This window comes from Chiloscyllium plagiosum, unplaced genomic scaffold (genome assembly GCF_037043375.1).
Source record: "Chiloscyllium plagiosum isolate Xiang-an unplaced genomic scaffold, Cpla_swu_hap1 HiC_scaffold_37, whole genome shotgun sequence".
Classification (NCBI taxonomy): domain Eukaryota; kingdom Metazoa; phylum Chordata; class Chondrichthyes; order Orectolobiformes; family Hemiscylliidae; genus Chiloscyllium; species Chiloscyllium plagiosum.
The window spans coordinates 60517664-60537043 of record NW_028270175.1 but is presented as its reverse complement, the minus strand read 5'-3'; the positions used below and the strand labels follow the sequence as shown (position 1 = coordinate 60537043).

Below are 19380 nucleotides of genomic sequence, written 5' to 3'. Positions count from 1 at the left end.
ATAAATGGCTATTATGAGCAGGCATAATTTTAAGGTGATTGGTGGATGGTTAAGGAGAGATAGGTTCTTTACACAAAGGCTGTTAGATGGGTGGAATGCACTGCCAGCAGTGATAGGAGAGTCAGATACATTCGGGACATTTAATACACTCTTGGATAGACACATGGATGACAGTAAAATGAAGGGTATGTAGGTTAGTTTGATCTTACCGTCGGATAAAGTTTGGCATGGCATCATGGCTTAGGGGTCTTGTGCTGTACTGTTCTGTGTTCTACGTCCCGTATGGTAAACTGAGTCATAAGCTCAGGTCAATCTAAAAGGATATGGCATTCAGGAGGAGCTAGTCAACTAGATACAAAATTGGCTTGATGGTTGGAGGCAGAAGGCGGTGGCAGACATGTTTTTCTGACTGGAGATATAGGACCAGCGGTGCAGTGGCTGCAGAGTTGTTGTAATGTGGATAAATGGTTTGGATGGGAGTACTGGTTTCCTGGTAAGTTTTTTTTTGGGTGGTACTGAAATTGGTGGTAAAGTGGACAGTGATGGAGGTTATCTGATTCAACAGGATGAACAGTACAGCTGGGATAGTGGGTGAAGAATAGCAGATGGAGTTTAATTAGATAAATGTGAAGTGTTCCATTTTGATGAAACAAACCAGGGTGGGACTTGTACAGTTAATGTTCGGGCCCTGGGTAGTGTTGTCAGTCAGAGACCCAGGGATGCAGGTAGACAGTTCTTTGAAAGTGGTGTCACAGGTAGACAGGCTGGTGAAGCAGGCCTTTGGTATGGTTACCTTGACTGCGCAGAGCATTGAGAGTAGGAGTTGGGATGTCATGTTGTGGCTGTACAAGACATTAGTGATAATATAAAAGACTATAAAAGCATTGTTGATCAGTCTGAAGAACTCCTCTCATTCACTTACCTCCTTCAGGGAAGGACATCTGAAATTCTAACCTGGTCTGGCTGACATGTGCATCCAGTCCACAGCAATATGGCTGCCTCTTAACTGCCCTCTGGACAATTAACTGTGGGGCAAAGTATGCTGGTCTAATCAATGACAACTTCATCCCATGAATAAATAAATAAGTATGTATATGCTCCTCACTACCTCTGCAAACACCTCCAGCTGCAGCAATCCATACTGGCTTTGTAACACCGTTCAGGCCCTGACCACTCTCTGTAACACTCTCACCACCTTCAGCAACTTCATTTCTCCCTGTTCCTATCGTGTCATTAGCTCCTGACAATGATTCCCCTTCCCACTGCTCTCCTCTTGTTAGCAGACCCTTTGCAATACCTTTAACACTTACTGGTTAAACTCTCTCTGATTTCAGGATTTTAAATACTTTGTAGTGATCTTGTAAGCCTCATAATCTAATATGATCCATTTTGTCCTCAGTGAGGGATTGGTGGGAATTTCTTGCTGAGGATTTTCTGTTTCAATAGGATGTCCTTTTGTTGAGTGTTTTTTACACTGTTCCATCAAATGTTTTCCACTGTTCATTTACAGGCACATGTTTCAGTCTGTTTAGCCTGTTTACCTTGGTCAGTTCTCGTCTCACACTCATGTAATTGGCTGTTTTTGTTTCTAGTTGTATCTTGTCGTATTTGTAATTCACTTTAAAACTTTATATTTCTTTAAACTGCACTTACTCACAATTTCCCAGAGGATCTCTCCAGGTGACATTACTCATTCACTAAGTTTCATCACACAACGGTCGCTCTGAGATAGTTACGTCCCTAGACAGTTGCACAATGTGTTCTTCAAAGAAACACTGAAAAAATTCTACAATCCCCTCTTCGAATATCACTCTTGTCAGTGGGATTGTCAAGATTATATGAATATTGAAGTTGCACTGAATTATCACAATGCTCTTATTAAAAATTCCAATGAGTTCCTGCTTAATGCAGTGATAAGCAATGCAATGCTGTTCGGTGGCTAAAACTGTTCTGCTGCTTGTGTTCTTGTATTACATTCAGACTGACTCTACTTCATGATCTGAGACCAAATGCTTTCTCTGTAATACATTTGTTATCATTATTGTTCGTGTTGCCCATTTTGACTGAGTTTCCGCAAGCTTGTGATCCATTGAATATTTATGTTACAACTTTTGTTCGCCCTATAACCACGTGTCCCTGGTGTCTAAATCTCTGCGCCACAAATCAGTCTATCTTATCGCAGACAATTTGTCCATTCCAATAAAAAACATAATTTACTCTTTCCCACAATTTCCTGTCACAAATTGATTCACTGATGTACAGATTTAGTTAAACTTTGACTCATCCTGTTCCTTTCTGCTTGTCTTCAGCCACATTCCCTTGCTGTTCCAAAGCGTCACCTTTTCTCTTTGGATTTGGAAAGCTCCTTTCACCTGAACCCTGTCCCTGCATAATCTCTGTCAGTTTAAAGCCCTGTCCATAAACATACTGACATGATTGGCCAGGACACTGCTCCCTGCATGGTTCCAGTGGGGCCATCCGAATGGATTTTTTTTTTTTAAATCTGGTATGCGATGTGGGTGTCTCTGGCTGACCAGCCTTTCTTGCCCAGACCTAGCTGCACTAAAGCTGATTAACTTGCTCGGTCATTTCAGAGGGTAATTAAGAGGCAAACACTTTGCTGTGGGGACGTCGTGCAGACTACGTGAGGATGGGCAGATGTCCATCTCGAAAGGAGAAGTGTTTGAATTTATTGTACCTCAGTCATGGTATGTATTGATTGTCAATTACTATTTTAAAAATAATTTATTTCAAATTCCACCATTTCAGCTGGTGAGGTTCAAACCTGCCTCCCCTGAACATTAGCTGAGGGTTTGGATATATGCTCTAGCAATAATACCACTAGGCCATCACTTCGCCTGCTCACAAGCTATTCATCCCTGAACACTGATATCAGTGCATCATGGAGCCACGCCTGTTTTTGCTTCATGATTGTTTGATCCTGATACCTTCCTGCACTCTGGTGATATTACTCAGTGTCTCTCCATGTGGTATTCCTCATTGTGTGGGTCCAATTTCTGCCTCTGTCAGTGTCGCTCACTCTAACAGCTACTTCAGATCCTGAGCCAACAGAATTCTCCACTCCAGGGTGACACAACAGCACAGGCCAGGAATGGAGACTGTGATTTCCCAGATCTCTGTGGGACTCAGTGCCATTCTCCATGTGTAATCCTCACTACATCAGTCTAATTTCCCATCCTGCCTATTTCTCTGTCTCCTGCAGGTAATCAGGAAAAATAGACTTCCCAACTCCTGGGTATCTCGTCCATCGCCACATTGAAGATTGTTGGCCAGCCAGAGAGAGAAAGGGCAGGGAGATCTGGAGCCTTCAGTAAATCCTGCAGTGAGGTAAGATCATTCACAGTGAGCAGAGCAGAGATCAATGAGAGGGCTCCAAACATCAGCTAACAAGACACGACTTTGATACAGTGCTGGAGGGGGAGCACAGTACTGACACACCCTAGGACAATCACCACCCTTACTGTAAATTTTGTTGTACTGATACAGCATCGGAGTGTCACAGTTATCCATCCAGGCTTGTGAGGTCTTAGTGAACATCAGTATAACAGAGGTGAAAGCAGACTTCCCATGAGTGTGTGGGAATGCTGCCTGGGATCTTTCTGTTCTGTGTTCCCCCTCCAACACTGTACATATACAATGTCTCCTGGACCAGTGTCTTCAATACTTTTTAACTCCTATAACAGTTCCTGTCCCTGTAACCTCCTCCATTCCTGATAGTCCCTCCACATATTTGAAATATACTGCATTCCAGAGTACCATCTGTATCGCTGTAACTTGCTTCAGTGCCTATAGCATGCCTTATCTCAGTAGTCTCCTCCTCCAATAACTGGAGAAAGAGCCATGCAGAGCAGAAACGGTTCCTTCGATCCAACTAGTCCATGCTGACCACGGTTCCTGAACGAGTCGCATTTGCCTGCGTTTGGTCCCTATTCCGTCAAACCTTCTCCTCTGCATGTACCTGCCCAAATGTCTTTTCCATGATGTAATTGTACATTTGTCTACCACTTCAGCGGCAGCTCATTCAATATGTGCACCATTCTCTGTGTGGAAATGTGCTCCTCTGGTCGCTTTTAAGTATTTCCTCTCCCACCTCATATTTATGCCCTCTAGTTGTGGATTCCCTTACCCTGGGGTAGAGACCTTCACTATTCACCCTACATATATCACTCATGTTTTTTATAAACCTTTATAAGGTCACCCCTCAGCCACCTACACCCAATGGAAATACGAAGGATATTGATACAAATATCTCTGCCACGGTCCCCACTGCGACTTTGCTGCAATGTTCTGAGATACACTTTTTCAGGATCTAGGGCTTTCTCCGCATTTGTGTTCAAAGACTTCCAGCACCAACTCTTCTGTAATGGGGACTCTTTTCAATACATCACTGTTTCTTTCTTTTGTTTCATAATCTTTGTCCATAGTACTTTCTGACATGAAATATTCATTTTGGGTCGCTACCATATCCTGTTGTTCCAGGCATGGATGCCTCATTGATCTTTGACGGGCTCTATTGTCTCTCCCGTTGCTTTTTTGTACTTGTATGCTGTAGAATCTTTTTGAATTATCCCTAACCTTATTTGCCAAATCTATCTCATTCCACCCATGTTGCTTTCCAGCTTATCCAGCCTCCCTGTTTCTGTCAAATCCTCCAGTATCAGTAACTTCTTCGTCAATCTTTGCTCCATTTTCAGTTTCAGAATATGCTTCCTAAAGCAGGAGGATCAGAATTCTACACAGTACTCCAACTGGAGACCCAGCAATGTCTGATACAGCCGTATCATGATGGACCAACTCAGGTACTGAATGCTCTGACCCATGAGGGCTAGTGTGCCTAACCGCTTTCCTTGCCCTGTCCACCTGTGACGCCACTTTCAAGGAACAATGTAATTGCACCCCTTGGTCTCTCTCTGTTCAACGACACTGTCCAGAGCTCTGCCATTAATTGTATTAGTCGTCTCTGGTTTGTCTTAACAAAATCCAACACCTGAATTCAGCTCCATCTTTCATTTCTTGACCCACTGGCTCAGTTGGTTCATATCACCTTTGATAACTGTAATCCCTGCCCACTATAACACTTATTTTACTATCGACAAACTTACTAACAATAATTCATATATTCTAGTTTATGTCAATAATGCACATGCGTGGCCCCAACACCAATGCTTATGGCACACCGCTGGTCAGAGGCCCTCAGTCTGCACAACAACCCTCTCCCAGCATCCTCTGTCTCCTACTGTCAAGCCAAATTTGTGTCCGTTTTTCTCGCTCTCCCTGATCCCATGTGATTTAAGTTGAAACTTTATTGCTGGAACAGCACAGCAGGTCAGGCAGCATCCAGGGAACAGGAGATTCGACGTTTCGGGCACAGGCCCTTCTTCAGGAATGGCCCATTCCTGAAGAAGGGCCTGTGCCCGAAACGTCGAATCTCCTGTTCCCTGGATGCTGCCTGACCTGCTGTGCTGTTCCAGCAATAAAGTTTCAACTTTGATCTCCAGCATCTGCAGACCTCACTTTCTCCTCCCATGTGATCTAACCTTACCAACCAGTGCACCACGCTAACCCCTGTCTAAGGTCTTCTGAAGTCAGGATAGGGACGTCTACTGCTCTGCCTTCATCCATCTTCTTGGTCACCTCTTCAACAAACTCTATCATGTTTGAGAGGCACGACTTTGTATGCACAAAGCTATGCTGACTATCCCTAATCAATCGTTGCCTTTCCAAATGCATGTAAGTCCTGTCCTGTGGAATCGCTTCCAACAACATTGGCACCACTGACACCAAGCTAATTGGTGTTTATGTCCCTAGCTTTTCGTCGCAGCCTTTCCTAAATATTGGCACAACATTAGGCAAGCTCCAGGCTCCGAGCTCATCACCCGTGGCTGTCAGTGATAGAAATATCATTGTAAGTTTCTTCCTGAACTTACTCCAATGTCCTAGGATATACTTGATTAGTTCCCAGGGAGTTGTCTAATTTTAATGTGTTTGAAAACCTTCAGCACCTCCTGTCCTCCAATGTGGACTCTTTTGAAAACATCACTGTTTATTTCCCTGCTTCTCCAGTGTGTCTTCCACAGTAAGTTCTGACGTGAAGTTTTGTCTTGGATCTCACCCATTTCCTATGGGTTCACACATGGATGGCTTCATTAATCTTTAAGGAGTCACATTCTGTTCAGAGTTAATGATAATCTTATGTTGCTAATATACTTGTAGAATCTCTCTGGGTTTTCCTGAACCTTCTCTGCCAAAGCTGTCAGTTCCCCTTTAGGCCCTCATGGTTTCCCTCTTAAGAGCATTACGACACCCACAATGTTCTTCAAAGTATTGACTTAATCCAGCTGGCTATATAGGATATGTACCCCCTTTTGCCTTGACCAGAGCCTCAATATCCCAAGTCATCCAGTATTTCCCACTGGTGTCAGCATTGTCCTTCACACTAACAGCAATATGCTGCCCCTGAAATCTTAATTTATCTCTCTTTTGAAAGAATCCTACTTGACCAACGTCCCTTTATCTGCAATTTTTAGACAGTTTTGTCTAATACCTTCTAGATTGCAGCAAGGCCAGTTTTGACGTTTAACTTGCGGACCAGGCGTGTCCTTTTCCATCGCTATTTTCAAACTAATAGAATTGTGGTGACTTTGCAAAAGTGCTCCCCCACAAACTCTTCAGCCCCTTTCACAACCTTATTTCCCAAGGGGAGGTCAGGTTTTATCCCTTTCTCCAGTCGGGCCAGTCACATACTGATTGAGACAGTTTTCTTGAACACACTGAACAAATCCCTCCCATCCAACCTATGGAACACTCTGGCAGTCCCAGTCTAGGTTTGGAAAGTTAAAATCCCCCACCATTACAACCCATCCTTCTTATAGATATCTGAGATCTCTGACATATTTGCTGTTCAATTTCCCGCTGACTACTGCAGGCCTGTAGTACAGTCATATCAAACTGATTATTCATTCTTATTTCTCAGTTCCATTACATAGTTTCAGTGGGCGATCCCCAGGAATATCCTGTCTCAGTGCTGCAGTGATGTTTTCACTGATCGAAAACTCCACTCCCCCTCCTCCCTTGCCTCCCCATCTATCCATCCTGTTGAATCTGTCCTCTGGAACAATGATCTGCGAGTCCTGTCCCTCCCTCAGCTGTGTTTCTGTAATTCCTGTCATTTCCCAGTCCCATCTTCGCATCCATGCCGTGCGTTCATCTGCCTTACCTGTCAGGCATTTTACATCAAAGTAAATGTAATTTAATTGATGAGTATTCCCTCATTGCCTGCTGTGCTCTTGCCTGGTTATCAATTGAAATTACTTTGTTGAAATTCTGTCCCAGCCTCAACCTTCAGACTGCAGCCAGAGACCGTCCCCCTCTCTGTAGACAACACCCTCATCTTTCCTGTCTTTTGCAATCCTGATAATGATACCTTCTGCTTTCACTTCCGAGTGATTAATGTCCATTAGGAACAGCAATGGGTCCTGCACAGATCCCTGTGGTACACCTGCTGGACAAAGGCTTTCAATCACAAAACCAACCCTCCACTAATTGTGGTGCCAATTTGCCAACATGCCTTCGATCCCATAGGATCTTCCCTTTTGGACCAGCCTTCCTTGTGGGACCTTGTCGAAGGCCTCAATGAACTCCATGGTATCCACATCATCTGCACTGCCCTCATTAATATTTTCAGACACCATTTCATCAGACAAGATATTCCTGTATCAAATCCGTGCTGACTATCCCTAATCAATCCTTACCTTTCCAGTTATTAATTCAAACTGTCCCTCAGAATTGGGACATTGGGATCACTTCTTGGGTAGAGGTGACCTGTACCAGGGGATGAAAGGCACTGGATGCAGAGGGGCACCAGCATCCCAGGGAGGAGATTTGCTTGTATTACCTTGCAGAATTTAAACTATTTTGGCAGGAAGTTGAGACTCTGAATAAGACAGGGGCCATCAACTCGTCAGGGGAAAATACATCAGCCATCGAGAGCATGTTTCCTATCCAGGATATCCGGGGCACAGAATAGGGAGGGAAAAGACGTATGGTTTTCAATGCATTAATTTCAATGCACGAGGCCTGACTGGTAAGGCAGACAAGTTCAGACCATGAATTAGCTCTGCGGACTGGGATATTATAGCCACAACAGAAACATAGCTGAGAGAAGGGCAGGACTGGCAGAGCAGGGTTCCAGGATACAGAAGCTACAGGCGTGACAGAAGGACAAGTAAGTGAGGAGGGGAAGTTCTCCCTTTGATTAGGGAGGACAGAACAACAGTGCTGAGAGACAGTATTGTTGAGCAGTCATTAAATGAGGCCATATTTTGAAAAGTTAGAAACAAAAAGGGGATGGTCAGTCTGCTGGGTTGGTGTTCTAGATGCCCAAATAGCCAGCAGATATGAGAGGAGAAAATGCGTATAAAAATAATAGAGTAGTATTGGTTGGAGATTTTAACTTACGATGGATTGACTTGGTCACCCACATTGTAAAAGGACCATACGAGGTGGAATTTGTCAAATACGTCTAAGAAAGTTTCCTAAACCAAGATATAGAGGATTCCACGCTACTCAGACGGATGGAACACTGGACCTCCCCTCAGAAACCGAGGTTGGGCAAGTGACTGAAGTGTCAGTCAGAGAGCACTTTGTGTCCAGTGACCACAACTGTCTTTGTTTTAACATAGTTATGGAAAAAGATCAGACAGGTCCACAGATTCAGGTCTTAAACTGGAACAGGGTCAATATTGGGGCCATTCAGAAGGATCAAGCAAGGGTTGATTGGGTGAAGGGAAAAATCACACAACACCAGGTTAACATCCAGCTGTTTACACAGGAACCTTGATTATCTGAACGAGATGGGCGGGCAATAGTACATTCAGATAATTGGTTATTCGATTAATCGATTGCATGTCGTTCGTTGAGGGCTCAGGGTTTTCGGTAATGCCTAGTCCCCGTTGAGGTGACTAGGCAGCAGCAAACCATGCGTGAGGCCTCACGCCCCATCAGCCCCCCAAAACGTCCCACTGCTCGCCCCCAAACTCTTCCAGCACCGCCCCCCCACCCCTCAACATCGCTTCCCCGCCCGCTCGCAAACCCATCCAACACCACCCTCCGCCCACCTCCAACAGATCACCCCGACCGCCCCGAACGCATCCAACATCACCCTCCGCTCGCCTCCAACAGAGCACCCCGCCCGCCCCCAAATCCATCCAACATCACCCTCCGCCCACCTCCAACAGAGCACCCCGACCACCCCCAAACGCATCCAACATCACCCTCCGCTCGCCTCCAACAGAGCACCCCGCCCGCCCCCAAATCCATCCAACATCACCCTCCGCCCACCTCCAACAGAGCACCCCGACCACCCCCAAACGCATCCAACATCACCCTCCGCTCGCCTCCAACAGAGCACCCCGCCCGCCCCCAAATCCATCCAACATCACCCTCTGCCCACCTCCAACAGAGCACCCCGACCGCCCCAAACCCATCCAACATCACCCTCCGCCCACCTCCAACAGATCATCCCGCCCGCCCCCAAACCCATCCAACATCACCCTCCGCCCACCTCCAACAGATCATCCCGCCCGCCTCCAAACCCATCCAACATCACCCTCCGCCCACCTCCAACAGATCATCCTGCCCGCCTCCAAACGCATCCAACATCACCCTCCGCTCGCCTCCAACATCACCCTCCGCTCGCCTCTAACATCACCCTCCGCTCGCCTCCAACATCACCCTCCGCCCGCCCCAACTGAGCACCCTGCCCGCCCCCAAACCCATCCAACATCCCCCTCCGCCCGCCCCAACCGAGCACCCTGCCTGCCCCCAAACCCATCCAACATCACCCTCCGCCCACCTCCAACAGAGCACCCCACCCGGCCCAAACCCATGCAACACCACACTCCGCTCGCCTCCAACAGATCACCCTATCCATCCCATACCCATCCAACATCACCCTCTGCCCGCCTCCAACAGAGACCCTGTCTGCCCCCAAACCCATCCAACATCACCCTCCGCTCGCCTCCAACAGAGCACCCCAACCGCCCCAAACCCATCCAACATCACCCTCCGCTCGCCTCCAACATCACCCTCCGCTCGCCTCCAACATCACCCTCCGCTCGCTTCCAACATCACCCTCCGCCCGCCTCCAACAGAGCACCCCACCTGCCCCCAAACCCATCCAACATCCCCCTCCGCCTGTCTCCAACAGATCACCCCGCTTGCCTCCAAACCCATCCAACATCCCCCTCAGCTCCCCCAAACCTGTCAAATACTGCCCCGCCCGCCTCCAAAAGCGCCCCCCGCCCGGCCCCAAACCCATCCAACATTACACCCCCTTACCCCCAGCTGCCCCGCCCCCCCCGTGCGCCCCTGCCCTATCATCTCCTCCCCCTCCTGGGCAGTCAGAACGGACACCAACAGTAAGACAGATGGGTAAGTCTCCAAATAGCGCACGCGCACATGCACACATACACGCGCGTGCACATGCACACATAGCTACACACAACTTTTCCTTCAACATTTTGAAAAGTTACACGTCTGCCCTGTGCAGGACAATGTTCGAGAGAATATCTGGGGAAGGGGGATTTAGAATTTAGCCCTATGCAGAACTCCACTCTAAGTCTGGAGAGCCAGACAGGGTGGGAGGTCAGTCATTTGGAGATGTAACCTGGGCTCAATATCTCAGCAGTATTTCAGTAGCTGAGATCTGTTTTAATCAGTGTGAACAAAAAAACACGCAGTCAGGGTTCAAGCAGCTCTTTGATGTAATGTTTCTATCGGGACCTCGAGATCTCCTTTGGATAATCCGATATTCAGATAATTGATACTTGGATAATCGATGACCCACTGTGTTTGGAAGCACTAGATTTAGAAGCACTGGTGATCATTCAAAAGATGAAAGACTTAATCAAAACTTGTTTAATATTTCATTCCATGACACTACCATCCAGTTACTATAACTTCTGTGCCTTATGACTGTGCTCCACAACCACCTGATGAAGAAGCAGCACTTCGAAAGCCAGTGCTTCTAAATAGACCTAGTGCACCTGGAAGCTGGTGTTGTGTGATTTTTAACTTTGCCGATCCCAGTCCAACACCGACACGTCCAAATCATGGGTCAGTCTGTTTGATGGAAAAGGAATAACTGGCAAATGGGAGGCTTTTAAAAGTGTGATCTCAAGAATCCAGTATGTCCCTGTTAGTGTGAAGGGAAAATACCCTACAACCCTTCCCACTTTGACCATTCTGGAGATGGTTACTAATGCTCCCTTATCTGTGAAACTGTCTCCAACCAAAATTACTGCCCTTCTGGTAAATCTGTCAGATACCATACCCTTCATATCTGGCTCACCTGCAGAGCCTAAACCTTCCTGGATCGATAAACATCTTCAGCCATGACTACCCTCCATATCTCTATTTGTTCCTCCAGTCTATACAACCCACTTTATCACTGTAATCTGCTCGATTCGCCTGAAACATTCCTGCCTGTATAAACCGCTCCATCCAATCAACGTCCTTATCCCTGTCAACTGGCCCATCCCTCCCAACCTCTCCATCTCCCTGAAATCCTGCAGGCCCTACAGCTCTCCGCATTTCTGTTCTCTCCTATGGCTCTATGGTCCTCCTTCCCTGTGAAACCACCTCCAATCCCCACACCCAGCCCAGTCTGGGTCATCTGCTTCAGATCAGGCCACTGGTGTTTCTGTTACCTCTGGCACTCCGAGAAAACCTTCCTAATTGTGTCTATTCATTCACATCTGATCCCGTTCAGCCTCGTGAAACCTCTTCCTGCCATTGTAACCCACCCTGTTTGGAACACAGAACAGTACAGCACAGTTTCTCCTGTCACCACATCTTTCTGGTGACCAAACCTTGCTGATACTTTGACAATTCAAAAAAAAAAACTGAAATTGACTTTTTCCTAGAATTTCCTGTCAGAGCCTAATTCACTGTCCCTTCCTGTTCCTTTCTGCTTGTCTTCAGTCACATCGCCATGCTGTCCTGATGCGTCACCTTCTCACTTTGGATTTGGAAAGCTCCTTTCACCTGAACTCTGTCCCTGCATCCTCTCTGTCAGTTGAAAGCCCTGTCCAGAAACCCACTGAAATGTTTGGCCAGGACACTGCTCCCAGAAGTGTTGTTTTTAATTCACTCATGGGATGTTGCTGTCTCTGGCTGGTCAGCATTTCATGACCACACCCAAGCTGCCGTTTAGCGAGTGGCTTCCCGATCATTTCAGGGGACAGTTGAGAGTCAACATCCTTGCTCTGGGTCTGGATTCATATGTAGGCCAGACCGGCAGTCCATAACAGATTTCCTTACTTAAAGGGTATTAATAAGTTAGATGGGTATCCCTGCTACCGGCGTTAAATTCTGGATGAGGAATCGATTGAGGGTAACACTAGGCCATTGCCTAGCCCACTGATTGCTCACTTATCCCTGAGTACTGCTCCCAGTGCACCGTCGTCCTGACCGTGATTTGATCCTGATACCTTTCAGCACTCTCGTGCTATCACTCAGTATCTCTCCATGTGGTGTCTGTCACTGTGAGGGTATAATTGCTGCCCGTGGCTGCACCTTTTGCTGTTATTCCAGATCCTGACCCAACAGTATTCTCCACTCCAGGGAGACGCAGCAGCACAGGCCAGGGATGGAGTCTGGATTTTCCAGGTCTCTGTGGGACTCAGTGCCATTCTCCATGTGTAACCCTCACTGTATCAGTCTAATGTCCCATTCTGTTCATTTCTCTGACTCCTGTAAGTACTCAGGATGCTCCTGACTCAGCAGAATTCCCAATTCCTGTTTCATTCATCACCACATTGAAGACAATCGGTCAGCCAGAGAGATGAAGAGAGACATATGGAGCCTTCAAAAAATCCTGCAGATCTGTAAGATCACTCACAGTGAACAGAGCAGAGTGTATTTAAGGGATCGAACTTTGGTCTAGAAGACATGACATAGATACAGTGTTGAAGAACGAACACAGTGCATGATGGTGCCAGGCTCAAACACCCCCCTCTTGTTAATTTTTAACTCTGCTGTACTGAGCCTTCCTGTGTCAATCCAGGCCTGTGCTGTCTTAGTAAGGATCTATACAATAGAGGGGAAAGCAGGCCTTCCTCAAGGTGATGGTATTGAATCCTGGGATCTTTCCGTTCTATATTCCCTCCTCACGCTGTCTCTTGTCATGTGATAGAGTCATACAGCAAGAAAACATGCCTTTCGGTCCAACTCGTTTGTGCCAATGTCTTGAATGCTTGTAATTCCCAGAATTTTTCCTATTTCTGTAACCTCCACCACTATCATATTCCCGCTGTATATTTGAAACCTACTCCGATGCTGACAACACTCCCTATGTGTAAATTGCTCCAATGTCGATAACATGCCAATCTTAATCATCTCATTCTGCACCCAGTAAAATAATTCCTTTTTCTGTAGTTTTGCACAGTATTTACAGTGCCCCCATCTCTGTAAAATCATCCAGCCGGGACCAAAATACCCACGTGTGTACTTTCCTCAAGCCCCAAGAGAACATGATGTCACTGTAACCTTCTGCAGTTCCGATCACACTCCTGAATCTTGGCCTATAGCACCACACGACTTGAGTAACCTTCTCCCATCCCTATCACCTTCCTTATCTGTATAAACACCTCCAGACCTTTTTCAAGCCACAACAGCAGGCCACATCTCTGTTTGCTCGTCCACTCCCTACAGTCCTCCCAGCATCTCAAACACGCTCCGCTTGCGTAATTCTGCAATTTGGGGCAGCACGGTGGCTCAGTGGGGTACAATAGTGCTTCACAGCACCAGAGACCCAGGTTCGACCCCAGCCTCGGGTGACTGTCGGTGTGGAGTCTGCGCATTCTCCCCGTGTCTGCGTGGGTTTCCTCCGGGTGCTTCGGTTTCCTCCCACGGTCCAAAGATGTGCAGCTCAGGGGAATTGGCCATGCTAAATTGCCCATAGTTTTAGGTAAATTGTCGGAGAGAAGCGGGTCTGGGTGGGTTACTCTTTGGAGAGTTGGTGTGGACTTGTTGGGCCGAAGTACCTGTTCTCATGCTGTAGGGAATCTAATCTAAACTCTCCCTCTGCGTTCCATATTACTGTCCTAAATATATCCCTCTATCCATAAACAGTCCCAAACCCTTCACACCTCAAGACTCTGTGAACTCCCACAGCTCCAACATCCCTCCTTCACTGTGTAACCTTTTCCATTTCTGAAACACTCTGAAAATGTGGACATCTGACAATCCTCCCTATCTGCGTAATCCTCTCAGGTCCCTGTAAAACCCCCGATCTGTGGAAACAACTCCAATGCTTGTGACTCTCCCGATCAGTTTCTACAAGACTGGCTATCTATGTAACATCCTCCTGTCGCTATCACCAGCCCTGTCAATGTAAGCTTCTCCAGTCTCCCCAGCAATCTAATCATCTCCATAACATTTTTCAGCTCTTAGACCCCTATCTGTGTAAACGTTACATTCCCCTACAACTATCCCTAAAGCAGAAACCTCCTCCAGTGTCTGTAATACTCCCTATCTGTGTTTGTGTCTCCAGGCTCTATTGCTGTTCCTGTCTCTGTAAGCTCTGACAGATTGTACAGCTTTCCGGTCCATATAATTTCCAGAACCTCAGCATCTGACATCAACAAATGTCTACATTAACTACAGCCTTCCGTATCTCTGTTTGTTCCTCAATTCTATACAACTTCATAGTCTCTGTTAATAGCACCATTCCATAAAATACTCCCTGTCTGCGTAAACTGCCCCAATCCTCCACTGAGAAGCCTCCCTGTCCTTTTGATCACCTGTAATCCCTTCAGATCTCCCTGTATCTTCCCTGATTCCATTGAATACGGTTCATCTCATATTGTAACTCCTCTAACTCATGTGTTACTCCATATCTCTGTGGTATTCTTCAGTTCCTGCAATTCTCATTCTTTATCTCCAGAGTTTCTAATCCCCCTGATCGATGTAAGGTTATTGATCCCTTACAGCATGTTTAACACCTGTAGCGGCCGTCAACTCCTCAACGCATCCTGTCCCTGTAACCTCCTCAAGTACGACAGCTCACTGTCTTTGTAATATCTTCCAGTATCTGCAACCCTGTTGGTTTTTGTAACCCCCTCCAGAACAGCACTCCACATCTCTGTGTAACTGATGGGAATGCTGCAAACCTGCCTTCACAGTCCTCAATAACTCTCTGAATTCCTGCATCCCTACAACCCTCAGTATCTCTGGTTCCTCCAATCCCTACACTTCTCCCTGGCTGTGTGAACTGATCCAACCTCTTCAACCCTCCCTATCTCACTCACTCCTGCAGCTCCATCTATTGTCCATGTCAGTGTAATTCCCGACACCAACAATCCTCCCGGTCTCAATAAACTCCTGCAGCTCCAACTACCACGACAATCTATGTAATCTCCAGTCCGTCCAACCCTCCCTTTCTCTATAAACTCCTGTAGCTCCAAATACCACCCCATCTGTCTACTCTCCAGTGCCTATAACCCTCCCTTTCTCTATAATATCCTGTCTCTCCAACTACTACTGTGTAATCTCTAGCCCCTATATTCCTCATGATCTCTGTAACTCCTTCAGAACTGATAACCCTATAACTCTCCTTGACATCTTTCAGCCCGACAACCATCTGATCTCTAACCACCAATAGTGATCTCAAACCACCCAAACTCTGTAATATCCTCCAGTCTCTACAACCCAGCTTTTCTTTGTTCTCTTCTCTGGTGTCTGTATTCCCCTTTATCTCCGGTTACAGATCCTTGCTCAGGGAAGCAATGTCTCAGTACCTAATCCGTAAGCAAACAGGAATCTTTGGTGTATCAATAAATGTGCTTCATTTTCTAAATTTTAAAAACTGCAAGTTCAACCTTCTCCACCTCTTCTCATCAATATCCCTCCATTTTGAGGAACAGTCTGGTTAACCTTCTCTGGGCTGCCCCCAATGCAAGGACATTTTCCCCCCAGATAGGGGACCAACCTGTTCACAGTATTCTCAGTGTGGGCTGACTGGAGTCCTCTATATTTATGGAGAAAGTGAGGTCTGCAGATGCTGGAGAGCAGAGCTGGAAATGTGTTGCTGGAAAAGCGCAGCAGGTCAGGCAGCATCCAGGGAACAGAAGAATCGACGTTTCGGGCATAAGCCCTTCTTCAGGAATGAGGAAGGTTTGTCCAGCAGGCTAAGATAAAAGGTAGGGAGGAGGGACTTGGGGGAGGGGCGTCGGAAATGTGATAGGTGGAAAGAGGTCAATGTGAGGGTGAAAGGTCAGACTGGGGTGGGGGCGGAGAGGTCGGCAAGAAGATTGCAGGTTAGGAAGGCGGTGCTGAATTCGATGGATTTGACTGAGACAAGGTGGGGGGAGGGGAAATGAGGAAACTGGTGAAATCCGAGTTCATCCCTTGTGGTTGGAGGGTTCCTAGGCGGAAGATGAGGCGTTCTTCCTCCAACCGTCGTTTTGTTGTGGTCTGACGATGGAGGAGTCCAAAGACCTGCATATCCTTGGTGGAGTGGGAGGGGGAATTGAAATGTTGAGCTACAGGGTGGTTGGGTTGGTTGGTCCGGGTGTCCCAGAGGTGTTCTCTGAAACGCTCCGCAAGTAGCCGGCCTGTCTCCCCAATATAGACGAGGCCACATCGGGTGCAGAGGATGCAATAGATGATGTGTGTGGGGGTGCAGGTGAATCTGTGGTGGATATGGAAGTTTCCTTTGGGGCCTTGGAGGGAGGTGAGGGGAGAGGTGTGGGCGCAAGTCTTGCACCTCCTGCGGTTGCAGGGGAAGGTGCCGGGCGTGGAGGTTGGGTTGGTGGGGGGCGTGGATCTGACGAGGGAGTCACGGAGGGAGTGGTCTTTACGGAATGCTGATAGGGGAGGGGAGGGAAATATATCCTTGGTGGTGGGGTCCGTTTGGAGGTAACGGAAATGACGGCGGATGATGCGCTGTACATGGAGATTGGTGGGGTGGTAGGTGAGGACCAGTGGGGTTCTGTCCTGGTGGCTGTTGGAGGGGCGGGGCTCAAGGGCCATCATGTATAGGGATAGAATTAGGCCATTCGGTCCATCAGGTCTATTCTACGATTCGATTATGGACGCATTGTTTCTCAACCCCATTCTCTCACTCCCTGTAACCATTGATCTCCTTATTCATTCAGAACCTGCTTATCTCTGAGTTAGATACACTGAATCACTTAGCATCCACAGCCCCATAAGGGAGTGAGTTCCACAGATCCATCGCCCTCTGGCTGAATAAATTTCTCCACTTCTCCATTCTGAAGGGTCATTCCTTCGTTCTGAAGCTGTGCCCTTGGCCCCTAGTTTGTCCTACTACTGGAAACATCCTCCCTACGTCCACTCCATCCAGGCCCCTCAGTATTCTGTAAGTTTGAATGAGATTCTACCGCCGTCTCTGAAACTTCATCCAGTGCAGACCCAGACACTTCACCTGCTCCTCATATGACACGAATTTCATTTCTGGGATCGTTCTTGGAAACCCATTTCTCGTACCCCTTCACATCCTTTGTCCAGACTCTGAATGAATATCGTGTAGAGTGTAGTCCCAAAACTGACCCCTGCAGAGCTCCCCTCATCACCAGTTCCCATCGTGATAAAATCCCCTTTCTTCTCACACTCTACCTTGTGCCAATCAGACAAATCCACTATCCGTGTTAAGCATGTTGGTCTGAAATGAAAATTTCATTTCACACACACTGTTGTTTATGTTTCGATCTGGCTGTAAACAGCAGAGTTTCACCATTACCTTCCCATCTGTAATTCCCTGGAGAAGGTGGTGGTGAGCTGGCTTCCTCACCCACTGCAGTCCTTTGGGTGTAGGGACAGACACAGTGCTGGGAGGATGGAGAGTGGCTTGGCGGGCACCTTGGAAATGCTGGTGTTCCCGTGCACCCGGAGCTCCTGTCCTTCCAGGATATAGTTGTTCCAGGTTTGTGAAGGGCTGTTGAAAGAGACTTCTCTAGTGATCTCAGTGCTACTTGTAGATATTTTATTCATTTATTATGAAGATAAGCTTTGTTGGCTGAGCTCGCATGTGTTGTTGATTTGGAGTTGTCCCTGAGAAGGTGGCGGTGAGCCACTGCATCAGCTGTTGGAACTGTTATTATCTGTGTCCCCTCCAGCAGGCGCTACAACACTCCTCACGTCTATAACTGCACACAGACAATGCAGCTCTACCTTTTATATCTGGCATCCTCCCCGACTTATAACTCTTGTAGTTCCTCACAATATCTCACCTCCTCCATTCCCATCTGTGCCTGAGATCTCTAAAATTTCTTTATTCTTGTTTAAACTTCTGATCACCTAAACTCGATCCCTTTTTAAATTTGTAAACCCTTAAGCTTCTGTAACTCTCCACATAACTGTATTCAATGACAGCACAGGTTCCCTTCCTAAATCTCTATAATTACGATGGTTGTGTGTGCTAAATTGGCACTTTTCATCCTCCTTATCCTTCTAAGAACTTCCAGCCCCTATAATCCCATATTTGGAATGCTCCCATTCTCTGCACCTCCTCAATTCCTGAGGGTCCTTGAACACCACAAGTGCTCCAAAAGTTTATATTCCGCCCAGTTACTGTAAGTTTTCTAACTCTGTAACATTCAACAGTCTCCAGTACCTTACACCACTTGCTGTCAATTTGTATTTGTTGAAGTCTACACATTTCTGTCAGCAGCTCAGAAAAAGCCTTTTAGGTTCTCCAAAGCTCCGTCATGGACAAGCCACCATCTCTGTATTTCCTTTGCCTTCTTCAATGTCTGAAACTCTCACTGTATCTTCCAGCAAACGTCTTTAGTTGCTGCAGGTCTGCCTAGCTCCCCAGACAATTTGTTCCATCCCATACAGCTCGCTCAATCACTGTAACCCCCTCTGTTCTGTCTAATCCTCCTCTTTTCCACTGTCTTCCAGGCACAACAGAGATCCTATAAGAGAGCAATGCGGAATGGGATGTTATAAACCTCAGCTGAGGCTTGAGGCCTACCAATACCTGGGAGTCACAAAGGAAGGAACCTGAGAGAGAGCACCACAGAGCGGGAGAATATTCATCAGCAGCGAGGATCGAGGCTGACTGGGACTTGGAGTTGGAGAAACAGCAGAGCAGGAACCTCGAAATCAGCACCGAATCACAGGTGGAGTGAACATGTGACAGAACAACTTGGAGAGGGAGCAGAGGCTAACTCACACCTGGGAGTTGCAGAGGCAGCAATGTGGGAGGATATAAATCAACACTGAGGATCAAGGCCTAATCGTGCCTGGGAGTCACAGAGACGGTGACCCTGTGAGGGAGCAGAGTGGAGTGGGATCTGGAGGTTTACACGTCCCTGAGAGTCACAAAGACGG

At 47.1% G+C, this 19380-nt stretch overlaps 1 long non-coding RNA gene across 1 annotated transcript; it reads left to right on the top strand.

The window, feature by feature from the left end:
* The first annotated feature begins 3230 nt into the window (after positions 1-3230).
* LOC148139822 (uncharacterized) lies at positions 3231-19076 on the top strand. Its single transcript, XR_015753431.1, has 3 exons — positions 3231-3348; positions 4716-4820; positions 18949-19076. It is a non-coding gene; the product is annotated as an uncharacterized LOC148139822 (long non-coding RNA).
* Positions 19077-19380: the final 304 nt, after the last annotated feature.